The sequence below is a fragment of the Narcine bancroftii genome, chromosome 6 (genome assembly GCF_036971445.1).
Source record: "Narcine bancroftii isolate sNarBan1 chromosome 6, sNarBan1.hap1, whole genome shotgun sequence".
Lineage (NCBI taxonomy): Eukaryota > Metazoa > Chordata > Chondrichthyes > Torpediniformes > Narcinidae > Narcine > Narcine bancroftii.
Genome location: NC_091474.1, coordinates 12,479,241 through 12,502,784, shown reverse-complemented (window position 1 = coordinate 12,502,784; position 23,544 = coordinate 12,479,241). Strand labels below are relative to the sequence as shown.

Genomic DNA, 23,544 nt, shown 5'->3' with positions numbered 1-23,544 from the left:
GCCCAAGTTCCCCGCTTCGATCCCCAACACCACCCCACCGCTGTCACTGAGCCTGCCTGGGAGCCCAAGTTCCCCGCTTCGATCCCCAACGTCCCCCTACCGCTGTCACTGAGCCTGCCTGGGAGCCCAAGTTCCCCGCTTCGATCCCCAACACCACCCCACCGCTGTCACTGAGCCTGCCTGGGAGCCCAAGTTCCCCGCTTCGATCCCCAACGTCCCCCTACCGCTGTCACTGAGCCTGCCTGGGAGCCCAAGTTCCCCGCTTCGATCCCCAACACCACCCCACCGCTGTCACTGAGCCTGCCTGGGAGCCCAAGTTCCCCGCTTCGATCCCCAACGTCCCCCTACCGCTGTCACTGAGCCTGCCTGGGAGCCCAAGTTCCCCGCTTCGATCCCCAACACCACCCCACCGCTGTCACTGAGCCTGCCTGGGAGCCCAAGTTCCCCGCTTCGATCCCCAACGTCCCCCTACCGCTGTCATGGAAGGTCCGATGCTGCATAAAAATCACTACCCCCCACCCTGTGGTTACCCTAATGTCCCCTGATGAGATGTGTTCTGCTGCAGACTCTGGGGATAGCAGAGAACCAGGTACAGTGGAGGGTAAAGAAAGGGAGTTACCTGAAATGAGGACAATCTCCCCATGCACTGCCTGACCCATCCAGTAGTGCATCAGAGCCACACATGAGCATGTCGGGTGAATTTTTTTCCAACTTGCGATGTCATGTTGCAGCGGAAAAAAATATTGGATAATTGAGAATTTTGGTTAAATGGATTTAAGATCATCAGAAATGTTTATATCATAATAACTTTATATTACAAACATCCTTGCTCATATGCTATCTTTAAAGGCCTTTGCTTCAATCTTAAAAAGGCATTATTGCCTTAATTTAAATTAGGATAATATTTAAACAATGTCAAAATGTCATGATTTATTTAGTGTTATTTGTTGCGAATTTAAAATACTTATTGCATCTTTCCTTTAATAAATTAATTTCTAGCATTGGGCAATTGCATTGCCATCTTTACAGGAATCAGTCATGCAGAAACATCAGAACTGGTAGAAAAAGTGGAAGATGAATGTTGTCATTACAGGGCCTGTTACCAGCTTACCACAGATTCTATTGCAATGCATAGGTAACAGACTAGCTTCTCACCTTTTATGATAAGTATATTCTTTCAGATCAAGCAGCCATCCTTACAATTCTTTTGCACCTTCCCCAGTGTTTCTATACACTCTTCAATTTGTTGATGGAGTATATTATCACCATTGATGGTAATACAATTTTATTGCATTAGAGATCAATCCAAGTGCCAATTTATTTTTGCTATTTATTGTCTGAGAGCATGCATGACATCATATACGACCCCGAGATTCTTTTTTTCCTTCAGGAGAGGCAGGATTGCCTCTTATTGGTAGTGCGGGGGAAAAAAAACTGACTCAACATGCACATGCAGACAAATAAAGAAATGTAAACAAATTGCATAATACAGAGAGAAAAAGTAAAAGTCCTTAAATGAGTCCCTGATTGAGTTTGTTGTTGAGGAGTCTGATGGTGGAGAGGTAGCAGCTGTTCCTGAACCTGGTGGGGTGAGTCATGTGGTATCTATACCTCTTTCTTCATCCACCCCATTAGAATGTGTCTGCACCCTCAGATCGATTTACTCTTGCAGCTCTCTGATTTTTATCCAAGTATTGTCTTTCTTATTCTTCCCATCAAAACAAAGCCCCTCGCATCTGTCCGTACCTGACCATTATGAAAATACATTCTGTTGCATTTATTTTGCATTCACAGTTGAGTATTGAAATTGGGCATCTGACTCTTGAGTGCATTCACATAAATTTTAAACAACAGATATCCCTGAAGAATTAGTTGGATCACTTATTAGTTCTGTTGAACTAATCAACAGTTCCATGAATTGAATATTATATTAAACTGATCGTAAAATATCCCATGCTTGAAAGTTTTTCAAGTGGAACATAGACATAGTTTTCTGCATGGAAACCGGTTTAGAAGCCCAATACGTCCATTACTGACAACACAATGCCTGCCATTTGCCTGCCATTTGCCTGCCATTTGCCTGCCATTTGCCTGCCATTTGCCTGCCATTTGCCTGCCATTTGCCTGCCATTTGCCTGCCATTTGCCTGCCATTTGCCTGCCATTTGCCTGCCATTTGCCTGCCATTTGCCTGCCATTTGCCTGCCATTTGCCTGCCATTTGCCTGCCATTTGCCTGCCATTTGCCTGCCATTTGCCTGCCATTTGCCTGCCATTTGCCTGCCATTTGCCTGCCATTTGCCTGCCATTTGCCTGCCATTTGCCTGCCATTTGCCTGCCATTTGCCTGCCATTTGCCTGCCATTTGCCTGCCATTTGCCTGCCATTTGCCTGCCATTTGCCTGCCATTTGCCTGCCATTTGCCTGCCATTTGCCTGCCATTTGCCTGCCATTTGCCTGCCATTTGCCTGCCATTTGCCTGCCATTTGCCTGCCATTTGCCTGCCATTTGCCTGCCATTTGCCTGCCATTTGCCTGCCATTTGCCTGCCATTTGCCTGCCATTTGCCTGCCATTTGCCTGCCATTTGCCTGCCATTTGCCTGCCATTTGCCTGCCATTTGCCTGCCATTTGCCTGCCATTTGCCTGCCATTTGCCTGCCATTTGCCTGCCATTTGCCTGCCATTTGCCTGCCATTTGCCTGCCATTTGCCTGCCATTTGCCTGCCATTTGCCTGCCATTTGCCTGCCATTTGCCTGCCATTTGCCTGCCATTTGCCTGCCATTTGCCTGCCATTTGCCTGCCATTTGCCTGCCATTTGCCTGCCATTTGCCTGCCATTTGCCTGCCATTTGCCTGCCATTTGCCTGCCATTTGCCTGCCATTTGCCTGCCATTTGCCTGCCATTTGCCTGCCATTTGCCTGCCATTTGCCTGCCATTTGCCTGCCATTTGCCTGCCATTTGCCTGCCATTTGCCTGCCATTTGCCTGCCATTTGCCTGCCATTTGCCTGCCATTTGCCTGCCATTTGCCTGCCATTTGCCTGCCATTTGCCTGCCATTTGCCTGCCATTTGCCTGCCATTTGCCTGCCATTTGCCTGCCATTTGCCTGCCATTTGCCTGCCATTTGCCTGCCATTTGCCTGCCATTTGCCTGCCATTTGCCTGCCATTTGCCTGCCATTTGCCTGCCATTTGCCTGCCATTTGCCTGCCATTTGCCTGCCATTTGCCTGCCATTTGCCTGCCATTTGCCTGCCATTTGCCTGCCATTTGCCTGCCATTTGCCTGCCATTTGCCTGCCATTTGCCTGCCATTTGCCTGCCATTTGCCTGCCATTTGCCTGCCATTTGCCTGCCATTTGCCTGCCATTTGCCTGCCATTTGCCTGCCATTTGCCTGCCATTTGCCTGCCATTTGCCTGCCATTTGCCTGCCATTTGCCTGCCATTTGCCTGCCATTTGCCTGCCATTTGCCTGCCATTTGCCTGCCATTTGCCTGCCATTTGCCTGCCATTTGCCTGCCATTTGCCTGCCATTTGCCTGCCATTTGCCTGCCATTTGCCTGCCATTTGCCTGCCATTTGCCTGCCATTTGCCTGCCATTTGCCTGCCATTTGCCTGCCATTTGCCTGCCATTTGCCTGCCATTTGCCTGCCATTTGCCTGCCATTTGCCTGCCATTTGCCTGCCATTTGCCTGCCATTTGCCTGCCATTTGCCTGCCATTTGCCTGCCATTTGCCTGCCATTTGCCTGCCATTTGCCTGCCATTTGCCTGCCATTTGCCTGCCATTTGCCTGCCATTTGCCGTTTATTGGACAACATTTCTAAAATTTCCTTTGTGCATCCCAATCCCAAGATGAATGTTTATGCCTTTTATTCTGATAGTTTGGGAAACAGAGACCCCCAAAAAAGACAATATCAACTGTTTATTTGTGACCGCTTGGCTTTCCAAATTATCAGCTTCAGTGTGGTTCAAATTCCAAAAGACAATTTCCTCCCAACCCCTACACCCACCCCACAGGAAATACTCCTGGAGTCTCCGCAACTTACAGTCCAAATTCATGATATATGGAAGTGCCAATGTGCATTACATTCAAACTTGCTGGAAAAACAAAAAGTTGGGAATGAAAATCATAAGGGGAAGAAACAAAGTTTGCAAAGGAATGTCAATAGGTTAAGTCAGTCAGCAAAAAGATATCAAAGTGAGAACAATGTGGAGAAATGTGAGATACAATTTGTTAGGGCAGAAAGACCGAATATTATCTAGATGTTATGAAACTAGCAAAGCAATTGCCCCTTTATTGGAATGATATGGAGGCTTTGGAAAAGATACCGATTTACCAGGATGCTGCTTGTATTTGAGGCTATGAGTGCTAGGGAGAGGTTGGACAAATTTGAGCTGATGTCTCTAGGAGCATCAGATACAATAGTAGTATTTAAGAAGCTTGGAGATAGATACACAAATATGTAGGGAAGAGAGTGATATGGGTCATGTGGAAGCATCTCAGAATGAGTTCAATTTGGCATCCAGTATGGTGCAGACATTGTGGACCCAAGGGACTCTCCTGTGCTGTTCCATGCTTCATTATTACACGCATGCCCGTCAGCAACACTCCATCTACATGTGTGGTCTATGAGTAAACATTAACAAATGATCTTCCTTCTAAAACTTTCAGATTGGCTGTTTTGGCAATTTATTTGATCGCTTAAACCTTGCGAACTATTTGCAAAGAAGAAAGAATAATTTATTGGGGTTATCATTATTATTTTGCTGTAGTTAATTGGAGGAAACACAACCTCTCTTCAGTAAGCGAATATTTCCCGTCCAGCTGCAGCTTTTTAACTATCTGAAATGTACACAGGAAAGCCATTCATGTGGTCCATACCAATTTAAATATGAATGATCTGGCTGGAGGGCAGCTCGGCATATCCGGACTTGGCTGTTTTTTTTTGTTGGAAAGCTCATCAGCACAGCAGTCGCAGTTTTGCTTCAGAGCAAACAGTTAAGAGTGAACCGTTGAGAACTAAAAATGGTGACTTGCCCAGGGTATTAGAGCAATTCCCAAACTTGGCTTGTGGAGCTAATTGCCGCTGTTCTGCAAGCAATCGCAAAGTGACAGAAGTAAATGTGATATCACAATGTAATGGAAAAGACGTTCCACATACAGTATATACTGTACCATACAAAGTACCAGAGAGCATGGGGAGATTCTCATCAATCTTCTGTTTCTGCTGGCCATCGTCAGTTTTAAGAGAGCATGTCAAAATCTCTCCGCTGAATTGCAGCAATAAAAGGCTCACAGCGGCATCCATTATTTGACACAATGTTTACACGAATGTTTTCAGTGAAGAATGGAATTTCTGCAAAAGCTAATTATATGTTTATTGGGACTCAGCATTCATTTATAAAATACTTCTGCCTTGCTCAATTTGTAATGCTTTGGTCTCTGAGTCAGACAGTCACAAAGTCATCTTGACTATCCATGAGAAGACTGTAAATGTTCACAAATCTTGTCCTGAAGAATTCTTTCCAATAGCTTTGCCCACCACTGATGTAAGAATCCTCCCTATTGTCTTTTTTAAAGATCACATTTGCCATTCTCCAATCCTCCGGCACCTCCCCTGTGGCCAAGGAGAATACAAAGATCATTGCCAGTGCCCCAGCAATTACTTCCCTCCCTTCTCATAGCAATCTGGAATATATCTTGTCCGGTCCCAAGGACATCATTCCTAATCCTTTGAAGATCCAATACTTCCTCTTAATCTCAACATTGTCCAGCACATAAGCTTGCTCTAGTCTGACCTCACTTTGACCAAGAACTTTTTCTCTGGTGAGTGTAGAAGCAAAGTTTTCAGTTAGGACCTCCCCAACCTCCTCTTCCTCCAGGGACAGGAATGGGCTTGCCTGTGAGCCCCTAGGTGCCTGAGTGACTGACATTCCTTACCCAAACGTACGCACAAAGGCTGCCAACTGGGCCAAAAAAAAATGAACTCAACAGCAGTCAGCACATTTGGGCAAGGGTGGATTCAAAAATTCTGGGGGATGCATTTGAATGTATAGGACCAGATCCAGCAATCTTTATTGGAAACTACTCAAGCCATACGGATCGCACGGGAAACCATTCTCTTGTGGATTTTGGGCATTGACAGTCACCAGAGATAATGTTAAAAGAATTAACAGGAGAAAATGGATTAAATCGAAAGCCACATTCCACACTACCCTTCGTTGATTGGAAGACTGCAGTTTTAATTTACAATTGCATCTCCCACTGAGTGAGTTCTCGAACTGCAGTTTATGCCCCCCCCCACCCGCGGTAACCCTAATGCCCCCCCAATTAGATGTTTTCTGATGCAGCTCTGCTGGCACGTTACTCTCCTCGGGTTCTGGGTTGTCAGAAGGAAAGCTCAGATCAGACCTCTTTGAGGTTTCCCAACCCATAATTCTGTCAACACCCAAAAGGAGATGCATGAGGCCTGTAACATTTTTTTAGGCATTATTTACAACTTTGATAGGTCAGTGGTTAAAGAGGTGTTCTTGTAAACCAGGTATCGCGAGTTTATTCCTTGCTTGGGCATCATTTCTGTGAGGGGCGCTGGACAAAGAGCCGACTTATGGTAGTCAAAGTTAAAGAATTTCATGTATGACACATTTTAAATGTGGTATTATGTGACAATAATGGAACCTTGACCTTTTTACTTTCACACCAAACCACTCCTGCAGCTGATGGCTGAGCTCCTTGCTTCTTCCAAAGACAATCTTCTCCATTTCATGCTGTCTGCTGCCACCTGCTGGCTCTATGCCATTTATTCAATAGGCGACTAAAAATTCAGGTCGAAACTGTGGAAAGTGCACGAGAGATCAGAATACATCAGACCTCCCTTTGCTCACTGACTGTTGGGGTTGTCAAGTTTATTCTTTGCCACTGCGGTAACATCATATAAATAATTGTAAAATGATATGCTGACGTGGACATTTACCCCCTCCATAAATCTTCGTCCGCAAAGCCAAGCCAAAGGAGATATGTTGATGAAGTGCTCAGGCTTGAATCATTAGTTATGTGTATCTTTGCTATATTGCGTTTTTACTTCACTCACAGTGTCTGCAGACTTTCGTGTTTTGCTCCATAAACAATTATAAAGTGTGATTTACATTTCCACATCTACTCATGCCCTCATGAAAGAATACTGCAGCAAAGTATTAGTTCTGTAAAATGCATGTTGTTGGTCCCCAGTGTTCTCTCACCTCCAACTCGCAATCAGCCAACTGCCTAGACCAGAGGTTCTTGACCTTTTTCTTTCCACTCACATACCACTTTAAGTAATCCCTCTGCCATCGGTGCTCTGTAATTAGTCAGGGATTGCTTAAGGTGGTATGTGGGTGGGAAGGGAAGGTTGAGAACCACTGCTCTAGACCCAATTGTTACTGAAGTATTTTGCTTGAGAAAAATTGTCCATTCCCTTTGGAGTTATGAAACCGTGCACATAATGAGTCAATTAGGAACAGTGATTTTCAACCTTTTTCTTCCCACTCACATACCACCTTACTAATCACAGAACACCTATGGCATAGGGAACACTTAAAGTGATATGTGAGTGGAAAGAAAAAGTCCACTAGCCTGGACTATCCCACTGCCTGTCTGACACTGGATCAGCAGAAATTTCCTCCAGTTAAGCATCTGCTTTGGTTTCACCATGAACACTGACATAATCCTGAGCAAAATCCAACCGCTGGTGAAACTCAACAGGTCAGACAGCATCCATGGAAGGAAGAGAACAGTCAACATCTCCACAGGAACTCTTTGATTTGGCTTAGAGCTAAGTTTTAAACAACACATCTACACCTTCCCCAGCTCTCCCCTCTTCTATGTACATGTTCTCCTAATTCTGTCCCTGAATCTGCGAACTGTCATTCAAATGATCACCTGCGCCTTAATAACATCTAGATTTTGCTATTCCAATGACATCCTAAATTGTTCCACATGCCATTCACCAGCCACACCCTTAAGTCTTAGCTTATTTTGCATCCCGGAGGAGCTGAATTTTGATTTTTAAATTCTTACCATTGTTTCCAAATCCTTGTTCTTCTCGACCTTTGCAACCTTCATCACTCCGACGCCTCAAAGATGCCCAGATACTGGAATCTGATCCAAGATGCTGGTAGAACTCAGGGTAAGTTGACCGAATTGGAGACACACAGGAGACTGCAGATGATGGAACCTGAAACTCAACACAATCTGCTGAGGAACTGAATGTTGAGAGCAGCCTCAATGGAGAAAAGATGATCAATGTTATGGGTTGGACACTTCACCAAGACTGGGCTTGCCAACATTGTCAAGAATTGTCAATGTTGGCCAGAATTCAAGCAACCGGCAGCCTCAAGCAAAAAAAACGCAGTTTAAAAATTGGTGTGCTATGCTGTTAGCTCATCAATCACGCAATTTTAAGTAACCGGAAAAGACATTTATCTGGCATCTACCCATCCCCATAGGTGCTGGATAACAGGAGTTTTACTGTCTTGTGTTCAAGATGCTGCATTGGGATCATTATGAAAGGTACTTGGCTCTTCCAATCCTGTCCTCTTGAGCTTCACCAATTTTAATCATTCCTCCATTGTTGGACAGAATGTGGTGTCACACCAAAAGCCTCTCTATTTAAGATGTTCCTTAAAATTTACCTCTTTTTCCATCCTGTCCCCTCCATGTGGCACAGTGGCCGATTTTGAGGAGAAATGCCCCGTAAAACTTCGTGTAATGTTATGTAATATAGAAGTAACCACGTAAATAGAGGCAGTTCCCAGAATATATATGAATCCTGTCCCTTGCAGCTATCCTTAGGCCGATTTTTTTTTTTTTTTTTCTCTCTCTGTCAGAAACATCTATTTTCTATAGTAAACCATATTGTGCCTCTTTACAAACATAGACTATAGAACAATAGAGCACAGGAACAGGCTCTTCATCCCATAATGACTGCGCCAACCATTATGCCAAATTAAACAAATCCAATCTGCCAGCACATGATTCATTTCTCTCCATTCCGTAAATGTTCATTGCCTGTCTAAGTTGTCGTTGTCGCAGCTATCCTTCAGGTCAAGGATGACAGCCTTTGTTCCGACAGAGTGAAGCAGCTTGTGCGTTTATTTGTTTAACGTGTACTTGATGTTGCACACCAAAAAGCACAGGATACTTCACAAATCAACCAACTAATTCTAATGGCATGGAAATCACAAAGATTGGACCTGATGGATTTGTTGCCGCCTTCGTCTGCCTTCACAGCTGTTGGGTTCAGAGTCACTTCCTCTACCTGTTCCACCATTGAGGTCTTGGTTGGATTGTTCTTTGTCAGCGACCTCACCCTCGACCTTACTGCCATGGGTAGCCCTACCAGGAGCATAGCTCCAGATGCCGTCACTCTCAGAATCACAGGACTACACAAGCTTCTCCACCAGAACAAGGTGATAATCTACAGAGCCTGTCATAGAGCCCTCCCACATACCACAAAGACTGAAGAGTTAATGGCAGAATGCAACTGAAATTAAATAAATTGATGTAAATAATGAAACCAGAACCCAACACATCTTAGACTTTGCTTCCACTAGTATTACATTCCCTTTCGAGTTATTCTAGCAGTTTTTTTTTGGTCTAGATCATTGGTTCTCAACCTTTTTCAGTATAAGGTCCATCTGGCTTTTGCCCTAATATGCCAGGACCCCTTGTGGCAATATTTTCAAGTCAAAGGCAGCTCTGTAAGAAAAACATCTTTATCTAATTTAAAGTATTTAATTACTGAACATAAAAATTCCCAATCAAAATCAAAGCTCAAACTACTTTAATGAGATCTCTGCACCTGGGGGTTCTTCATCAGTTTCCATATCCCTGGTTCTGTTGTAGATAATGTACACCTGAGATCTGCTTCCACTTCAATGTGGTTTCATGCTTTTGTCTTCAATTGCAGCAACGTTTAAAAGCATGATTCGCAAAGATAAGACGTCGTGAAGGGCAGAATCTCCTGAAGACACTCTTTCGCAATGTAGGGGTAACTAACTGTCATTTTTGGCCAGAACTCAGAGATAGACGGTCTCAAACACATCTCTACATCCAGAATCATTTTGAAGTTGCAGATCATCAAGGACTTTGTTGGCTTTAACAAGAGAGGGGTTCCTTGCCAGTGCCAGTCCTTCTCGGCTGAATTCTCAGAGACAGCTGAGACGCAAGACAACTTCCTTTGCAATATCAGCATCTATTCCATTAACAGAGATTCAAACGTGGCCAAGTTCCCAACCTCCACCTTATGTCTAGTTTTCAAGTTTGAGACATGACCTCAGACCCACCTTGACCTCAGTGCATTGGGAAGTCTGCTGAATTTTTGCCCATACCTTGAAGGAGGGCTCAGGCCTGAAACATTGGTACCTCCCACAAATGCTGCGAGACCTGCTGAAATCCTCCAGCACTTTTGTGCTTTTTTTTTTTCCCCAGTCTCTTGCGTCTACTCTTTCGACTTCTGTGCCTGAACTATTATCAATTGCTTGATAGTTTGACGTCATTTTGGAATACAACCAGCCGGCACTGTGAAATCACTCAGACTGAATATATTTTGCTCAATGAATTTGCAGTGCTATCGACAACATCTGACAATCATCTTCAACAAAAAAATTGCAACAAATATTCTGTCTGGAAATGAATGACAAGATTGTATATTGTACTGCCACAGCACTGAGAGAAATGATCGAAATCCTAGAGGCAGAAATAGAATCTCCAAGTCGTCATTAACATTTCATTCCATAATACAGACAAAAGATGAAATTCTGGATTTAGCAACTTTGCTTGTGTAGCACATGAATGCATTTAAATCGGGATTAAAAAGGACTTGGAGAAAAAAAATCAATTGTTGGTAGAGTACATGGTTGGAATTTAGTATTCATTGTCTCCAGCCATTGTTGATTCCAACTCTATAAACTCATTTAAAATGGAATAGCTCAGAAATAGGAATATTAGAGAAGGCCTGGTGCCACTTCTCTCTGCTGAAAACACTCTAACAGTTCTTTTAATATGTTCTCCCAAGTGAAAACTGTCTGAAAAGTGTTTACTCTTGGGGCCAGCTGCACGCTGAGTGATGGATGCCTTGGCAGCGAAAAGGCTTTCCAATGCAAGATGAGTGGTTGTGCTATACAGATTCAAACTTTGGCCAATTCATTAACCTTTTCTGGCAATTCAGAAACTTTTGACTCTTGCTGTTAAAACTCTTTTGATCCCTCCATATTTATGAAGAAAACTTCATAAATAAATATGTGAAGAAGGCTGAAGGAGAAAGTTTTCATTTACTTCATGTTCCTTAGATAGGAAGGGATTCACTGAAATGGTGAAACAAGGAAGTCGACAAATGCTGTGATTGTAGTAAATACACAAAAGTGCTCGAGTAATTCAGGTCCTGCATTGTCCATAGAAGGCAAAGATATGCATTGGTTTTATATATATTTCCCTCCCTTGGATGGTGTAGGATCTGTATGTCTACATTTAAATTTAAAGTTTTTTTTTAATTCCCCCATTCCCCAAAGGTGCCGTTCATTGGTTTTTCACTCCATACTCCAGCATCTACAGTCCCTTTTGTGTCCGAGAAAATGAATCAAGCTGCACGGTGCTCTCTCTGAAACCTTGTGAACTTTCTTGGCATCAGGAAAGCACAGCAACCTACTGAGGGTTTAATTAAGGGAACATTTTGGCTTATTCTGACCTTGGGTTTAACGATCCAGCAGAATACGTATTTTCTCTAAGCCAGATCAGACAGGCAGAATAACAGCACAGTTTGATACACAGAAAAGGGAAGCAGAGGCAGAAATCCTCAAGTAATCTTAAAAAAAAAACATTTAGAAGAGAAATGTCAAGCTAAAATCTGGAGGATGGAATAAGAGCTGAGAAGAAGAATTTCCACCTCCAACCTAATTATTGGCAGATGTTTTAATTGAAAAAAAATTTTCTTAAAAAATATACATGAAACGTAAAAATCACATTCTCCTTACATTCACAGTGTCATTCAGCCCATACTTTCAGTGGTATTGGTTCTACATTTATGTAGTGTTAATGTATTTTGTGTCCTGTTGAGAACTGGGATGGCACAGTTCCTCCCACCGTTCGAAACATACCAGGGTGTAGGTTAATTGGGTGTAAATTAGACAGGCACTGACTCGTGGGCCAAAATGGCCTGTTATTGCACCGTTTGTCTAATTTTTAAAAATAGTTACATTTTTTTAGAAATTAAAATCAGGATTTTGTAAAGTAATTCCAGATAAAAAAAATAACCCAACAAATTTCACCAATTTCATTAGTTTTTTTACAGATCATTCAACTGATCTAACTGCTCACTACAAGAGAAAAGAATGTGCACCAATTTCTCAGCATTCAATCACCAAGATCTTTTGATGTAAGAAACGAATTTTGTGAACATGGTATTTCTTTCAAGTATGTCATATATTCTTGTTGAAAGCTCAGCTTTCTTGGATTAATCCCTGACTGACTTACTCTTTAAAAGTCTCCTCTTGTGAACATTCAATCACTCATCATTTATATCTTCTAAGGCGAAGCTTATTCCTTCTGACAGTGTCCAGTACAATGCTAGCAAACATTTTCCCTAGAAATGATGTTAGTCTATATTTTCTTTTTTCTTTTTCTGCTTGATGTTATTTATAAATCTGAAAAAGGCTAGATCAATACCTATTCCTTCTGAAATACCAGACTATCCAATTCAAGTTGTAATCTCATAAATAATCCCATCCTCCAGTTGGTGGAGCTAAATCACCTTTAAATGATTATTTTTTATTCCACAGTTCGAAGATAAAATTTCCAAAAATTGTTTTCTGTTAAATTATCGCCTCCTTTATGTTGATCCTTTGAGCCTTGCAGCTTTAATCATCTCCAAAGACAGGTCAACATAATTTTTTTAATGATTTGTTATTGCTGTGAATTAAATGAGATGGTGACAAACACAAATTTAAAGGACGAACACTTGCTATGTTAATACTACGTGCAGAAAAATGTGATCGTTACTGAAGACGACTATGATGGCAATCATTTTTGTGGCTAATCACCACTTCTGAAATTGAACCACTTGCACTTAGGCTGATGGTGTATTTTCTGTTTCCAAATGTCAACATTTTGAATGAGGAGAGAAATCCATGCCCATGGACTCTGAGGTCACTGGGCTCTTTGAGAACATAAGGTTTTAGTAGCACTGCCGGATCTGCAATGTTGCGATTTAAGAGGGATCTCCTTGATCAGTCCCAGGGATGACCTCTTTATTTTAGTTGATGACGGCACAATTAATGTAGCCGTTAGCACAACATTATGGAAGCATTGGCTATTTTGCTTCAAATCCAGCGCTGTATGTAGGAGTTTGTACATTCACCCCATGTCTGCTTGGGTTTCCTCCAGGTGCTCCAGTTTCATCTTACCCTTCAAAACGTACCAGGGTGTAGGTTAATTGGGGTATTTGAGAGAACAAAAGGCAAGTCTCCTTATAAGCAATGTTATGGCAATTAGAAAGTGAAATAAATAATGAACAGCACCATGTGTCAGGAGGAAGCTCCATTATTGAATGGACACTTGTAATTCATGTTAAGGAAGATGGTTTGGGCAAATGTAAAAAATGCTGAAATGTATCTAACAGTGGTTTGATTGGAACTGCTGCATTAAATACTGTATATGCATGAAAAGTTGGAGAACTTACCTTGAGGTATGTGTTTAAGAAATTATTTGAGGATTCCGGGATATGAAGTTTGGAAAGAACTATAATTCAATAGGAATTGGGTAAAGGAGAGCAACAGCAGTGGTGGCTTCATGAATTGTCTACCTTTGTGATACTCTCATGAGATCTGTTGAATCCTTGTAATGTAATTCAACTACAGATGCAGGGTTTAAAAGGAGGGATTGAGACAGGTGTTTTAAAAAAAAAAAATGCATGGTGTGGATTGAAGAGATGATTTGTAGCTTATGTTCACAAATATCTTCCTTTGGTTGAAAAGTAGCAAATAAGGTCATATCGATGTTTCACAATAAATCACAGCAATGGATTCATTTTACCAGCTGCTTCAAATGATAGGCAGCATGAAGATTATGAGTTCATTTGGGAGGGATGTAGAGCAAATACTTCTGAGGAAAATACAAAGGGAAAAAGGATTGGGAGACATGGAATAGAAATGGAAATGAACTCAAAGAAGAATTTGGTCAGGGATTAGGATTTCAGAAATAATAACATCAAGGGGGATGGAAATAAATATGAGTTTATATGGTTGGAAAACTTTGTGGAGGGCTGCAAAATACAGAATCTAGAAAAAAAAAGAAATAAAATCCCTTCTTTTCAAGATTCAGTGTTTTCCATTTCAATTTTATGGTCGCATTCTGTCTGATACATTGAGAAGGGTTCTTACGCGTTAACTCTAAATTGAATATTATCATACAAAGATGGAGACCACATTTATATGGTTCACTTGTAGAGGCTGTTGGGGAACATGCTGAATTTCTGAGAAAGTAGAGGTTTTCTTGACCGCAAATTATCTTTGTTCATTCAGGTCAGGTTACTGAAAAGGTTTAGTCCTAATAACTTACCCCATATCATGAGACTTCCCATCCTCTTTAAAATACACACATTTCTGACAGGGTTCAACACTCTGGATGCAAGGAGATCTCCTCTCATTCTTTTAAACTTCAGTAAGTACAGGAATAAAAACAGAAAATGTTGGAGAAATTCAGCAGGTCTGTGGAAAAGGAAATAAAGTTGACATTTCAAGTCAAAGGCAATTATGAGACCTGGGAAAATGTGTTCCAGAAGGGCAGAGTGGTATACCATTGAATGCATAGCTTTTTTATTGCATTTATAAATGCAAAATCACACAAATTTCACTTATTTTACAATAATACAAGTCAAATATATGTGGTATATATAAGAAAAAAGAAAAGAATGAGAAAGAAGGAACCCCCCCCCCTATAAACCTCCCATACCCCCCAACCCTCTACAAAGGAAAAAAGAATGGGACAAGAGATCTTCAACTATACTAGCTCCTTACTATAAGACTTCTTCTGATATAGAGAACTTTAGGAGAAAGGGAATGTCTGAGATTCATTTAAATATTCATACCCACACTTTGTAAATGTGGGCACCATATTTTCCAAAACATATATTTATCTCTTAAATTGTAAGTAATTTTCTCAAGTGACATACAACTCCGAACTTCCACATGCCATCTCTCCATTCTCAAATCTATGTCAGACTTTCAACTTATAGCAATAGATTTTCTAGCTAATGCAATTTGAACAAACTTCACTTGATACATAGTCAATTTTAATTTAAGTTTAACCCCTCTAATATCACCCAATAAAAATTCCTGTGGGAATTTAACAACCATTATTCATTCAAATAAATTATCTATTTCCAACCAAAAAGTTTTAACCTTTGCAAAAACAGAATGCAGAGGCATAGTTGAGTGTTATCAGAGCTTCTCTGCCCAGGATCAGAAGAAGCTGAAGGAAGTGGAAAATGCAGCTCAGAGTATTTCAAAAACTTCCCTCCCATCCATTCACGCCATCTAATCTTCCTGATGCCTTGGAAAAGCAGCCAACATACTGAAGGGCTCATCCCAACCCAAATGAATTCTCTTTTCTATTTTTCCTTTGAAGCTCCAGAGTGAGATGGTTTTCATGAAAAGGCCTAAAGACAGTTTCTTCCCCATAGCCATGAGGCTGCTGAACCGGACAATTGTGCTCCCATGCTACCTTTGCTCTCAACTAGTTGATCTTTCCTCTACAGCAGTCCCCGGGTTGAAAACGCCCGACTTAAGAACAACTCATACTTATATTTTACCAGAAGTAGAATGCCGTTAACTTCCGGTTTGAGCATGGTTGTGCTGTAGGATACTCTCACTCGATGCTGCTGTCACCTAGCAGGAAGGAAAAAGGGGGGAGGAAGGAGCAAGTGGGGGGGGGGGGGGAGGGAGGGGGGAAGCGAGGGAAGAGGGTGCAAGTGAAGGAGCGAAGATCCAGGAGGACCATGGGGTCAGGGGACGCTGCCATCGCCCAGCATTGCGAGAGAGTAGCCTTCTCTCCATCAACTTCTCCTGTGAATGCTAACTTTTAATCATGATCTTATGACTATATGTAGTTATTTTTATTACTATGTACTGTATTATGTTTAAAATGTTTGTGTATTGGGAGGTGCTTTATATGCATATAAAGGTAAAATATATACTATATAAAGATAAACATTTGACTAACTGATGCTAAATAAGGACATAATGTACCTCTTCTGACTTGCATACAAATTCAAATTAAAGACAGGTGTAGGTAACGGAACTCATTTTTAACCAGGGGACTGCCTGTATATAATGCTACACTCTGTCTTTCTTTGGCTTGGCTTCGCGGACGAAGATTTATGGAGGGGGTAAATGTCCACGTCAGCTGCAGGCTCGTTTGTGGCTGACAAGTCCGATGCGGGACAGGCAGACGCGGTTGCAGGGGAAAATTGGTTGGTTGGGGTTGGGTGTTGGGTTGTGCTCAAACTCACCTACTTTGTACGTTTCCATGGGGGTGGCATGGAGGTGCACACTCTTTCGTGATTCCCACAAATGATGTTCAACCAGATGCATTATCTCCAATTCCCTTTCCAAAGATGCTGCCCGCCCCATGGAGTTCTTCCAGAAAATTGCCATTATCTACAGTTATCTGAGTTCATTTCTAATCTGGTAGTACGACCATCCCAAAAATCAGTCTGATGAATCTGCGCTTCACTACCCCTATGATAAGTATTTATTTTCTCAGGTATGTAGACCAAAACTGCAGATAGCATTCCAGGTATGGTCCTGTATGAATAATTAAAGGATCCTTGCTCCTGTACTCAAAATGTTGTATAATAATAGTCAACATATCCTTTGTGTTTCAACTGCTTGTTTCATCTGGGGTTATCTAGAATACTTGGGGCATCAATACTTCCCAATCTATTACTATTTAAATAATGCTCATTATTTTTTTTTGACTGCAATAAATTATTTCACATTTATCTGTTAGACTGCATCTGCCATGTATTTGCCCATTCATCTTGCCTAAATTATGTTGAGGCCCCTTTGCGTCCTCTCATTAACACACAATCCTATGTAGACAAACAGAAATATTACATTTGATTCCCTTGATAAATATTGTGGACACCAGGACCCTCAGCAATGATTCCTGCAAGATCTCACTACCTGCTACCTTGAAGAAGACCCATTTATTCCTATTCTACGTTTCTTGTCTTTCAACTGATGTCACTCCACCCAAATATATTGCCTCCAATTTTGTCCTTTAAATTTACACACAAACACCTTGTTCAGGGGCTTCCTGAAAACCCATCTGTTCCGCCTGGAACCTGCTGAAAAGAATAGTGTCACATGTCCACCTAAGAAAGTAGGCCGAGCTTTCATAACATCCCATCCAAAAGATGCAACATTTGTGACACTTACCTTCAGCATTTCTTTAAAATTGTAGTCTGGAATTTTATGTTCTGTTTCCTAAGGGATAATTGAAACCTATAAATATACCAACACAGAACAACATGCTCCCGCTGTGCCAGAAAATACTCCAAAATCATGTTGCAATCATCCTGGCCATGGAATCAATTGGTTCTTATTACTACAGAATGGTAGCACGGGTTTCATGGGCTGAAAGAGCTTTCTACCATGCCGTATCATCAGAAACAAATGATAATATAAAGGCTGTCAGTGCTCCTGATAACCATCAGAAATTTTCCAGTTACTGTACAGATCTATTTCATTTGTATTGGAAGAATAATTGCACTTGCGGGTGCCCCTTATACCCGCTCGCTTGGAACAACACAATGGATCCGATCTAATTTTTTCAAACTCTCACACTTTTTATAACTGCTCACTCTAACCATCCGAGACTCCCATACATACAAAACAATATTTATTTTTTTATTTGTATAGATGAAATACTTTTCCTTTATCTGTGCTGTTTGTCTGGGTATGTGTCTGCATGTTTTGCACTGAGGACCATGTTGTCGGGTTGCACTTGCACAATCAGATGACAATAAACTTGACTTGTGTTGAATTTTCAGTGACACCTTTCGTTTACATTTGATTATAGGCCCTTTCATAAAGCAAAAAAAATCTGAACATAAAGGCAGAGATTCTCCGCCCTCACGATGGAAAACTTACCTTCGTGAATGCTCCCTGACTGGCTCCAGGGTGCCGACTCCAATCCTTCTCCTAGTCAGCAGTGGACCGGAGCACTCCACCACGCATCATGAATGTACTTCCGCTGCAAGCGGCTGGCTAGGGGGCGGGCTAATGATGTCATGATGATGCTGTCAGCCCTCAACCCATTTCACTTCTCTCTCTCCCTCCGTGACCCCCTCAGGGCAAGGACAGCCGGTGGGGGCTGCCAGGGCAGGGGTAGACTGTAACAGCCCCATGCCGCTTTGGCCTTCGGGGGTGCTTATTGGCATCAGGGGCTCAATAAACAGCAGAGAGCAATAGGCCGTCTACCCTACCCATAATCTCCTTCGCAGCTGCAACTATTCTTGGAAGCACAGAGTCGGCCGTTGCTCGGAACATATGTATGATGTCATGGCGCCTCAGCCACCTCCAGGCTGAAAGGGGCCAACGGAGCAGGCTCTTCTGGGCCTGCATGAAAAGGTAAGAAATACCTTTTCCTTTGGCTTTTAGCCGGCCTCCATGTGGACCTCCATGCGGAGGCCATCTATGAAAAGGCCTCATGTCACATTTGCCCTGGCTCTGTGAAACTTGATCTTCAAGAACCAACCTCACAAGTATTTAAGTGACATCAATGTAACAGGTTTTAAACAATTATGAAGAATTTAAATGTCAAATCAAGGGTGGTTATTAAAGGAAGTTAGTCATTAGTTGCAGTGTGGTCAACATTCACATGCAAATAATTCTGAATATTTCTTCTTTCCTTTGTTTCATTGTGTTGTAAATATGTAGTTCTGCAGGTTTGAATATTCCATTCGATTCAGATGAAAATTCTGTGCTGTCACTCAATGTCTTTTAAATTTAAATCAAAAACACTCAACACTAGCAAAACTAAGGAAATGATTGTGGACTTCAGGAAGGGGAAACCAGGAGAACACATACCAGTCCCCATCCGGAGATCAGCAGCGGAGAGGTCAAGACCTTCAAATTCTTGGGTCTGTCCTGTGGCCTCCATGTTGATGTAATCAAAAGAAGGCTCGCCAGCGCCTATACTTCATGAGCAGTTTGGGGAGATTTGGTGTCACCAAAGTCTCTCAGAACTTTCCACAGGTGTACCGTGGAGAACATCACTGTCTGGTATGGACGTGCCAATGCACAGGACGGGGGGGGGGGGGGGGGAACGGGGAACTACAGAGAGTTGTTAACTCTACCAGCAACATCACAGACACCAGTCCTCACACCATTGAAGACATTTACAAGAGGCGTGTCTTAAGACCTCTTCAAGGACCCCCATCACCCAACCCATGTCCTCTTCAGACTGCACGAAAGCAATTTCTTCCCCTCTGCCATCAGACTTCTGAATGAACAATGAACCACAGATGCTACCTCCATCCTAGATTTTTGCACGGTTTATTTATTTATTTATGCAATTTAATTTATAGCAATATTTGCACTGTGAAGTTGCTGCCATTGTCTAATTCTGATTCTTCTAAATGTCACTCAAAACTTTTCCCCTGCATCCTCCTGAACAATATGCAAATGTGCTGGAGAAAGTCAGCAGGTCATGCAGTATCTATAGTCAGTCAAGGTTAGCCACTGTTTTGGGCCTGAGCTTGGCGAAAGGCTCAGGCCCGAAACATTGGTTACCCTTTAGCTCCTATGGATGCTGCGTGGCCTGCTGTACTTCTCCAGCACATTTGTGTATTGCGCTCGACCCCAGCGCCTGCAAACTTTCTTGTTTAGTTCCCTGCATCTTCCTGCCCTGCTACCATTTCCACTCGATCAATCCAATTTTTTTTTCATACTTTCTTCTATCTGGGTCGATTCCTTCCTTTTGTTCTCAGTGGCTTTTTAACTCCCATCTTCACTAACCCAGGTTTGAGAATCCTCATCGTATCAAGCTTTTAAATTATTTCTGAGCAATGTATAAATTTGCAAGTACATAAATATACAGCCAACCACTACAACAATTAAATATTTAAACAAATCTATTTAAATTAAATAAAAGGCTTTACTTACCTTCACCAGGTATAAGCAAAAACAGGCACCTTTTTATTCAGACACTTGGCTGATTTTGCTTATTCCTCAAAGAATGCAGGCCCGAAAGACTTTTACTCCCTATGGATACTGTGTGACCTCGTGAATTTCTCCAGCACGTGTGTGGGTTGAATGCAGCGCTTGTAAAGCTACAAAATAACCGTATCTGTGAAAATACGGTGGTGACAAGAGATCAATCCAGAGCAAAAGTAACATATTGGGTACACTAGATGGCGTTACCTCATCCTTGTGTAAATCACAAAAGAATACAAAGAGAAAAATTACGTATTGCCTTCACATTCTTCACGGAGAAGTTACAATTATACCCAAATGTCAGGGGCTATATATGGCAACTATTATTTCACAATGACTTAACAACTTATGGATTATTACACCCTGCATGTGTTTTTTTGCACAGCACAATGGCTTGGGTGCTACATGAAGTTCATTAGTAAATTGATAAACAAAATGGGCCACTTGCTGCACACTCCTTGGCAGACACAAAGCTTTCAGTGTGTTCATTAATTGTCATTTGTTTCACATTCCTTTTTTAATTCAAAAATATAATTTATTCACAATAAAATACAGTGTAAAGTCATGTTACAGTTGTAGTATCATATTTGTATATACATTTCATTAGTGTACATTGTAGTCCTAACCATTTATTTTACTACACCTCTAACATGATCCTTGAAGTTACTCCCCCCACCAATCAATGCCATTCATTTATTTTATCAAACTGACACATTTATTTATGTATGATTGCCTAATAATTGCTTCTGCGGCATCTTAAAGGACACTGGTTATTCTGGTCAGTCCCTATGAAGTTTTTAAAAATTGATATTTAAAAAAAAATGTTATTCCAATTAAATAAATCTTCCAAAATCCTATTCTTGATGAGAACATGTCTGAGAACATGAACATGAAAAGGCTACTGATATTTATTTCTTACAATAGATTTGTTCCTCACTGGGGCCTCATTTCTGTGAGCGGTGCTGGACAACTTCTTGTATGTTACATTCAAAATGTAGTATTATGTGATAATAATGGAACCTTTCCCTCTCATCAGCACAGCTGTAGCTGTGATGTATTATATTCCTATGTCTTTTCTATCTGTAATTTCAGTTTTTCAGGAAGATTGAACCACGTGGTTTAACAACTCTATTAAAAGAGTTGATCTAGATTGTTAATTGACCAAGACCATTTCTAGCCAAAGTCTGGTTGAAAACAGATCAAATTTTAATAAAATAGAAACAAACATTTGAATTTCAAATATTGATGGGCTTTCCCTAAATTTTCTGTATTCCTTCCTTTCAAACCAATAAAATTGTGATTATATAATATGAATTGGTGGATAGTTTATATGAATTTATGGATATAAGTATTGTAGCAGATTTCATCGGCATCCCCTGTGAGAAAGATAGGATGTGCAGTTCACAGTGTTGCTGATCTTTAGGAGGGATTTTGTCATTCTGTACTGGTGTTTCTGCATGTAACTAAGAAGATGTACGTTGAGGTCAAATATGCCCTGAACTTGAACAATTCAATCAGCATGAAGCATCATTTTTTCACCTATTTTATTGATTTTCAAGAATGAGCTGACAATACATTATGTCAATCCCCATTTACCCATGAGATGGCAGTGGTTGCCCTTCTACTTGAATCACTCTTGTCTGTAATGAAGGAATTCTCACAATGCTGTTGGAGCCTTCCTGGATTGTGATTCTGGCTGTTGTCAAGTTATTTCTGACAATCCAATGTTTGGAGAAAACCCATCAGTATCAAATTTACGATTGCAGATCAAAAGGAAAAAAAATTAAGAACACATTTCCATTTGTATTTATTGAATTTCCTTGAAAAGGAAATATACAGTATGTGTTTGTGATTTTAAATAATAAATATCCATCTGAATGTTGTACTCATAGTATGCAATGAAAATTGAAACCAGAAGAGAATTACACCAGATTCATTGCAGAATCTAAGCAATTGGAAAATCCAACCACAACTTGAAATAAATTAATTTCAGGCACATTCAGTAAATGCATTTCTCAATTCAATTGATGCAATATTTATATTCTTACAAATTTTTAAATAATTACCTTGAATTAAGCAAACTTCTTGGCATTAAATGGTTTGGTTTGCAACTGGCTTGGTGCAATCAACATTGTGGTTCAATGTGTGATGGCAAGAAGCCAAAGCACTTCCACATCGGTCGTTTGGGTGGATACAGCAGAAGGTCTGCAGATTTCTTCCAGGTGAGCCTGAGAGCCCCAGCTAAGCAGCTGGATTATTATGATTTGTATCTCTTTCAGCATCTGCTGGTGTCGGTCGACACAATGGATGCAGAGATTGGTCCTATTCGGGTGATCCACGCACAAGACCCAAGAATGAATGCGGTGAAGGTTCACCTTTTCCAGCAAGCTATCTTTGCGACAGACACTGCAAAAGAAAGATGACTGGCGGAATCTGCTCAGGCAAGAACTAAATTTTTGTTATTACATTTGATAAATGTGGAGTGGCACGGTTAGTGTAGCCGTTAGTACAATGCTGTTACAGCGCTTACTTTCCCTTTCAAATCAGAGTGGAATAACTCTGCAAACTGGACCATTAAAGTATACGAGTTTCATGAGCACATATGAATTTAAGGTGAAAATGAGAGAGAAAAGAAAATAAGCGTACAATAATGGAGATGCTTGAACAAAGTTTCAGTGAAGAATCTGTTTAATGATGACCTGCTTCTGCAAAATAAGTATTATGTCAATAACGAATAAGAAATTCCTGCATTCTCTGGTATGGTTGGTCTTTAGATTTGCTTAGCACTTCATTTTGGCTTGAATCTGGCACCGTCTATAAGGAGCTTGTATGTTCTCCCTGATGTTTGCGTGGGTTTCCTCTGGGTGCTCCGGTTTCCTCCCATTCTTCAAAAACGTAAAAGGGTTGTAGGTCAATTGGGTAGTACGGGTTCGTGTGCTGGAAAGGTCTTTTACTACGTTGTATGTCTAAATTTTTAAAAAATAATTAAGCAATAAATGCTCTTTCTTTTGAATTGGACAATATCATGCATTCTCACTGTACTCTATTTGCCAAATATTGGTCATGTTTAACTTATGATATCACTTTGTACAGTCCTAAAGTCTTCTTTAGAACTTAACTGAAGAAATAAATCATGGATTGTGATACAGTTCCTGCTCATTTGTTTTCCACCTTTTAATCTGTGGTGGATTCACTTTACAGGTCTGTTTCCCAAAAGTATCCTTCATGGTTTGATAATAAATTCTGCAAAATATGACACCTATTGACCTATTGTGATGCTATTGTTAAGATGAATA

General features: G+C 41.2%; 1 protein-coding gene across 2 annotated transcripts in view; it reads left to right on the top strand.

Annotated features, from left to right (window-relative positions):
- Positions 1-23,168, top strand: part of ptprt (protein tyrosine phosphatase receptor type T) — a 1,055,968-nt gene extending 1,032,800 nt beyond the window's left edge. Inside the window, exons 40-41 of one of the 2 annotated variants that reach the window (XR_011339906.1) lie at positions 1,030-1,135; positions 22,528-23,168. The gene's annotated coding sequence lies outside the window, so the exon portion shown is untranslated. The remainder of the gene's footprint in view (positions 1-1,029; positions 1,136-22,527) is intronic. The other variant, XR_011339907.1, reaches the window with a different exon arrangement.
- Positions 23,169-23,544: the final 376 nt, after the last annotated feature.